This window comes from Epinephelus lanceolatus, chromosome 4 (assembly GCF_041903045.1).
Source record: "Epinephelus lanceolatus isolate andai-2023 chromosome 4, ASM4190304v1, whole genome shotgun sequence".
Lineage (NCBI taxonomy): Eukaryota > Metazoa > Chordata > Actinopteri > Perciformes > Serranidae > Epinephelus > Epinephelus lanceolatus.
In genome coordinates this window covers 36,950,481-36,957,206 of record NC_135737.1, presented here as the reverse complement: position 1 = coordinate 36,957,206, position 6,726 = coordinate 36,950,481, and the positions used below count along the sequence as shown (strand labels likewise).

Below are 6,726 nucleotides of genomic sequence, written 5' to 3'. Positions count from 1 at the left end.
GCCAACCTCAGCAGTCACTTGGCTGACACTGGAGGATCCTCAGCTGATTAGACTCATCTGGTCCCTCCCAGCTATAAATGTGCTCGCTGTGTCTCTTCCTTCCTTCAGCTGACAGCCATCCTGCATCCTGCTATTTTGGTTCTGCACCTTCAACACCTGCACAGCACACATGCTGTATATCCTTGCAGTGCTTTTGTTGCTGATCTACCCACTCTATTGTTTGTTTGTGTGTAACATTAGTTTAAAGTAAATCTCCCTCATCACTTTCCCATAGCCAGTTTGTGATTAACAGCATGGACATTGTATATTTTACTTATATTGAATGATGACCTAGAGTTATTGATATTTGCTCACTAAAAATACACAGAGAAAGTTCTGAAAATGAGCTGTGTTTTGTGATTGTAATAATTCAACACCATGACTCCAACAATTTCCATTTCAACAACTGCAACCTTCACCCCCCCTTCCTGTCTATTAATACGCTGTGTTTGCTGCCTGTCTCTTCTGCCACTCTGACTTACTAACTGCCCTCTTCAAGGTCCGCCCATCCTGCTGCCTGTCACCCGGCGCAGCTATCTGAAAGACCAGCTTAACTTTATGTTGAGAGCCATGACTGAAGTCTCAAATTAGACTGGACTGCACCGAGCTCTGGGCTGGGCAGTGAAAGTGACTCACTGGTATGCATGACAAACAACAGCCTCTGCTCATTATGGATGGTTTCTCTGTGTGTGTGTGAGAGAGATTGAACCTCACCACTGATAGTTAATTCTCCTCCCTCCTCCTCCTCCTCTTCCTCCTCTCTGTGTCTCTCTCATACACGCTGATGATATTCAAATGTCTGCAGGAAGGCTAAAAAGGCAGAGGGAGTCAGAGTGGGTATACAGGGGAGTGGGAGCGCCGTCTCGTGGTGATTAGCCGGGGCACTTCCAGAGCTGGATTTATGGCACGCAGCTGTTGAGTGGCTGACAGACGTGTGAGGGGCTCAAGCACTGCTGCTTCTCAAGCTGCTCGTACCAGCTCGAGCTCTGCTTACTGTTGCGTAGGAAAGAGGACTGCTGTGCCTGAACACACAACGGTGAGTAGCCTGCCTTTTCCTTTCATAAATACTCTGTGGCATTTTGCTTCTTTCATAACTTTGTCTTGAGATCATGTTTTCATAATAGCAACCTTTGACCTACTGCACAATATCTTTAAATGTGTTTTGTGTCTTCTGTTGTACTGTGATCACTTTGTAGTCCTCCACAGAAGTAGTTTGGGGTTTGGAAAAAGTGTTTTAGGTTGCCAGCTGTCTGCAGTTTTACCATACATGGCCAGCAATATTGGAATACAAAAATAACTTCAGTGAAAGAGCACCTAATGTTTTCTGTGAGAGCAATACTCCAGTGTCTTATCATTCCATTAGTTATACCCATAGTGTGTGTGTATGTGTGTGTGTGTGTGTGTGTCCTGTGCTTTTTTAAATTTAGTTCACAATGCCATGTCCTATTTTTAGAAGTTAAGGCATCACAGCAGAGTGGAGCCATGACGCCGGCTACTCACTAGACACAGACAGAAACTTCAGCCCTGCGCTCAGCTTTCGATCCGTCCTCACAGCAAGCTCCTCTGAGTATTCCTCTGCGAACGTCCTCCAGCTACACAATTTGAGCTTTTCCCTAACTCACTGAAACTTTTGGCATTCGGTCAGGTCAAGCCTCGGCTCAGAGGGAAGCCTGGATTCTCAATTACAGCCAGATCCCTGTGGATTTTAGGCAAGCAGTTCGCCTGTCCGGCTCGGCCCTTGCTCTCATCCAGAGGTCAGAGACGGAGCCAGGCAGGGAGCATCACTTGTTTAAGGTTAATTGAGAGGGTGCCCCTTTAAAAATTGCCCTGCTAACAGAACTGAACTGAGTGCTCTTCATCTTTGGGAGCTAGGGATTGTTTTAGAGGTCTACAGCACCTTTGAAACTTGTCTCTCTTGTGGTATAGGATCCATACCTGCTTTAAAGTTTTAGACTGACTCATTTTAAACAACCAGTTTTCAATCACCAGGAGGCTTAAAAAAAGCACAGACCCAATAAAAACTATTTTCTCTCCAAGGTCAGACTCTATTTCCGATCATAAAGCCTCATATATCGAGCATTCCTGGCACTTGAGCAGCGAGACTGTTCGGGGTGTGTTTATTTGGGTTGCTATGGAGGGAGCAGTCTGTGGCTGAAGGGCTGGTGGTAAAACAAACCGGAGCTGGAGGACGCCTCTTTGAGATCCAGCCTCAAAGCTGCCTCCTCCTCCCACTGCTGCTCAAGTACAGAGGCCTCTTAATGCTTTCATTTAAAGTAATTAGACTGGGTTAGATCAAATTCATTACCGACGTAATGAACAAACCCAGAGCTCTTCCACCCTCACCGCTCATTTGCTCAGAGTGGGCTGATCAACATGTTAACACGCAAATGATCTGTGGTTGTTAATAGGTATAGGGATATTGGAATCGGTCAATTTAACAGACACTGATTAATCTTAGTCCTCTTTTGAGCCTTGGTGGAGAACCCCAACTGAATCCATGTTGATTAAACTAGCTAAGCAATGCCATGTTGCAGCACACACCCTCACTGTAAGTTTCTTTGCTGTGTTGCTGAGATTCATTTCGTCATCATGACTCACTCTCACAAGTACCATTTCATCATATAAAAATACGGTGAGATGCAGGGTAAAATGAGCATTTCACATCACCTACTACTTATCAACCCTTGATCTCCTCTCCCATGTGGAAATGGCAAAAAGTCATTTTTTCCTCTTTTCAGGCAAGATTCATTTGTTTGGTTGTGGAATAAGGGCTATTCATCACAGCTGGGCTCGCAGGCCATGTGACAGGTCCTGTGGAGAGGCAGGTTCGGTCATAGAAATACTCTCAGCCTTTTATGCCAACACGTCTCCTCCCAGTGTTTACTGCAAACAGCAAGAAACGAGCTGCGGAGACTATGGGCCTTTATTATCGGCTCCCTTACACCTCCTGGACCTCAGTGAGTTCAGACCCCAGCAGCGAGCGAGTTTGCTTTTATTCATCGCCCCTTGCTGCGAAGGCGGAATGATATTTACTCCATTATTTATAGAGTTTGCTCATACAGTAGGGGCTGTATGCAGAGTCTGTGTGCTCGTATCACACGGGAGTCACAGCAAGATGATGTGCCCGGCTGAACATCTGTCAATGTCAAAGAAGAATGACTTTTTGGTTTGTTAAGCAGCTCCTTTAACATGATGGAGAACGTCTTTACTGTGGCAGTAAGACGCAACATCTGTCCCATATGTAAATCAGCCTGGCTACTGAGTCTGAGTCCCTGGCAGGTTCAGAAAACACTGCTGAGACAACCTAAATACATCTTTGTTCAGATAACTTTTCCTATAAAGTTTAGATGTGGCAGCTCTAAAGAATTGATGAAGATGTGGAGCAGGTTGTTGCTTGGAGAAAGCTGCAGTCTGTCTTTGTTTCTGCCTGCTCTGGGTGTTTTATTGACTCGTAATAATCTACAACCGACAGCATTTCCTCCAGGCCTTGTCCTCAGTGAAAACAGATTTTTCTGCAGCCTGCGTTGGTTATTAATGCAGATTATTCAACAGAGAGTGACACTGCTCCCCTCTCTGTGGCCCTGTGTGAGGCTGCGTGGTCCTTGGCTCCACTGTGCTCAAACACACACTCCCCGTGTCGTTGTGAAATATCTCCCTGAGGTTCCCTGTTGACACATTGTCAGGTGGTCCAAATGTGCTGACTGGGGGGCTCGCTCGCAGGTTCTGCAGCCCTGCAGTTGGAGCTCTGCTTGCTCTCACATGAGCTGAATACAGAAAACCACTATTGGCGTCATAACTTGTAGGACTTGCTGTGGTAAACGCTAACATTCATCTCGGTGATTTTTGTCACTGATAGCCTGCTGCTGTGGAGCCAGAATGTTCCGCCTCTGCTCTGTAATAAGTGGCATTTTCCTTTGCCGTTTGACTTTTTGAAAAAATGCTGGAAATTCCATCAAGTTTTCCGTTGGCGCAAAGAGCCAGATATCCACTGGTTCTGTGCACAAGCTCTGAGCTCATGAATGATATACTGTGCACTGTGTGAACAAGGGATTGTTAAGAGGAGCAATCAAACAGCTTGTATGCATACAATTAAATATACAAAGGCTTGAAGTGAATATGGTGAATTCAGATTTTAAAGGAAGTGTAAAAGCTGCATGTCAGAGATGGAAATCAACCTCATCATCTGATACAGACAGCAAAGACCAAACCAATAGAAAACATCTGTTGCTTTCCCTCTTTTATGTATATAATGTAGATACTAGATTTATGAAACAGTGTACTGGAAGCTGAGTAGGCTAAGTGAAAAGGTGGATCTCCTCTTGAACTGGCAACACGGTGCAATAAGTATGAATATGTTAGTAGTCACTGTGACTGCAGACTTTATAATCATACTTAAAGCTTCTATGATGAAATATTCCCATATTAAAAAAGAGTGAAAGAGGCTTCTTGAGAACAGAACAGAAAATTAAAACCCATCACTGCTGTTACCCTCAACTCTGCAGAGATTTATAGCAACTTCTAGCTAATTTTGGTTTTCCAGCCTGTAAAGTTACTGTTCTGTTTCCCTCTAACCACCTTAATTGAGTAATTTTGACCTCAGCAGACACCTGTTTTTGGCAAGAAAGCTATCAACACAAACTGAACACCACCTGCTCACACAAAGGAAAATTTTGCTGCTCACAATAGTCTTTTCTTTGTCTTTTAGATATAAATCTACTTCTTATTTGGAGATTACTAAATTCTGATCTGTTTCTCTTAAACCCCGTTTAAGGAGCAATAAGGAGCTAAAGAACACATTAGCAGTTCTTTTGCTGTGCTCATAGGTTTCTCAGAAGTTTCTCAACTCTGAGAACAGATAAAATACAGAGTTGGGACGCAAATTTGATCAGAGACAAATTCCTGAAATTTCTTTCTTTTCTTTCTTTTAGATCTTACTGTTATCTAAAGAGCTGACTATTTTATACTAATAAAGATTACTGCAGTGAGAGAGGAAAAGGAGCAATTTAAGATCTGAAATTAGGATTGGGCTGAGGCAAGAGGAAGGCTATTTCTCAGGAGCTGAATTAAAGAAGTATGAAAAAATGGATAAAGAAGAGATTAGCTCTACTGTATGGTAAGGTGTGGCTCGACTCACTCGTAACCTTGGTTTTTTGTGGTTTTCTATTGACAAAGGTTGTGGATAGTACCTGGCACTTTTTTGGCATCACCCCAGTTGAGGTTCCAAGAACGCTTAGCCAATATATTGATAGTGGAGTTAAAGACTGCAGACCACTGGTTGGTCAGAGAAAAATGTCCCTTGTGAAACAGTTAATATGTGATATCACTGGTGAACCTTTCCCTTTTAAAAAGCCAAGCCATCAATTGAGACTGCAGTTTTTTATTCACTTGACTCAGAGTTTTTAAACAAGAGATTTTTTTTAAAAAAGGCATCCCGAAAAACCCTGTGGTTAATTGATGAAGTACAGACATTCCTCTGTTTGGATGCTGATAAAAAGATCCAGCAAGAGTACACATTGTGTTTGTGTTGAGGTGAAGCTGATGTCACAGCAGTTTCACGCAGCATCGCTATGATGATTAGCTAAGAATCCCACCTACATTGAGAGCATACTATCTGCAGTGGAAAACAAAATCAAGAGAACCATCTGATACCAAAAGCGAATCGAGCCAAACCACTAGCAATTCTGCAACAGTGCAGCATTTAGCAGCTTAAAAGCCCAGGACTGGTTGCACAAAACACCTTATGTTTTCTCCTCAAGTATGACACTTGAGGCTTAATTTCTCCTTTGTTGAGGGACTTGCAAAGAATCCCTTGAAAGGTTTCTTTTGTCAAGGAAAAACATAAACTCATTTATTGCGTTAAAAATGATTTTACTGTTCCCATGAAGATTGTTTGTTTGTTTGGACTCACACTTGTGATGCCTGTTATTGTCTCACAAAGTTGGCTCATAGTTAGACAGTAAAAAAATGGGTAGTAGAAATGATAGTGGGAGACAAGAAAACCATATTGGTCAGAGGAGGAAGAGATTACACCTCTGGAGGAATACAATCATAGAAGCACAAACTACAAAGTAAGAAAATTGTTAAATCAGAAGCATATCCAACAGGTTTTCCTGGTCACAGAAGATTCTTCTCGGAGTGCTCTAGTTTTTTTCATTCATCACCATAAACTCCATCATGTTGCACTTGAAATAGAGTCAGAGATACCTAATGGTTTTTTTGTTTGTTTGTTTGTTTTTTTTTACCTTGCTATGGTTGCTAAGGTCTTTTGTGCAATGGTCTAGATTCCTTAAGTAAAAGACCAAGACAAAGGGAAATCCTTAAATACATTTTAAGGAAACCTTAACGAGAAGACTTCAGGGTGTTTTGTGCAACCGATTTTATTTTGAGGAAACCTCAACTAGGACTTTACAGAAAATCTTAACTTAAGGTATTTCCCTCAGGTGATGGTGTAGACCAAAATCGGATCTAAAAAAAGAGAACATTTATGTTCTGTAACTGCCTGATGTGTAAATAAGCAACGTTTTGCACATGAACTAAAAAATGTGATGTCAGTATGTTGTCTCGCTGGCCCCCAAGTGGCCAAAAATTGTTATTGCAGATTTAAATACAGTGTTGGTTTTGTCAAAATAATTCTCTCTGTGACTCTGTAGCATGTTATGTCCATATTCACTGAACAGCACAAAGGAG

The 6,726-nt window shown here is 42.3% G+C and overlaps 1 protein-coding gene across 2 annotated transcripts in view; it reads left to right on the top strand.

Annotated features, from left to right (window-relative positions):
- Nucleotides 1-829: 829 nt before the first annotated feature.
- Nucleotides 830-6,726, top strand: part of sgcg (sarcoglycan, gamma) — a 15,816-nt gene continuing 9,919 nt past the window's right edge. The window contains exon 1 of one of the 2 annotated variants that reach the window (XM_033631952.2): nt 830-1,075. The gene's annotated coding sequence lies outside the window, so the exon portion shown is untranslated. The remainder of the gene's footprint in view (nt 1,076-6,726) is intronic. The other variant, XM_033631951.2, reaches the window with a different exon arrangement.